The sequence below is a fragment of the Nicotiana attenuata genome, chromosome 3, assembly GCF_001879085.1.
Source record: "Nicotiana attenuata strain UT chromosome 3, NIATTr2, whole genome shotgun sequence".
NCBI lineage: Eukaryota > Viridiplantae > Streptophyta > Magnoliopsida > Solanales > Solanaceae > Nicotiana > Nicotiana attenuata.
In genome coordinates this window covers 52,641,198-52,641,594 of record NC_031991.1, presented here as the reverse complement: position 1 = coordinate 52,641,594, position 397 = coordinate 52,641,198, and the positions used below count along the sequence as shown (strand labels likewise).

General features: G+C 38.8%; 1 protein-coding gene across 1 annotated transcript in view; it reads right to left on the bottom strand.

The window, feature by feature from the left end:
* LOC109224376 overlaps positions 1 to 397 on the bottom strand; it is an 8,453-nt gene that overhangs the window by 1,232 nt on the left and 6,824 nt on the right. The gene's annotated exons all lie outside the window — the stretch shown is intronic.

Here is a 397-nt window from a genome sequence, read left to right as displayed (position 1 = left end):
CTGCTTGCATGAGATGTACATTCAGTACTTCTACAGCTAGGCCTCTGGATGACTCAACGCATATATACTTAATGAGACCAAACAAGATCCCCACATAAAAAGGCATAATCTTAGAGAGGTAAATTGATCTTCTTATGTATTACCTAAACAAAATATTGAAAGGGAATAAGGTAATGAGAAAAGAATATAGATATTATCAGTGTACGACTGTACGTCGAGAATCACTGCACAGGGTTGTGGATGCAAGTACAAGCAGCTCAACATCATTTCTGAACGTTCTCATCACCAAATCTTTGACATGCATGAACTCCACCAGAGCAATATATTTCTCAGACCTACAATTAATGGGAAATGCAAATAAATTTCTAGTAGATCGGACCTTCCTGGGCAAGGGGGC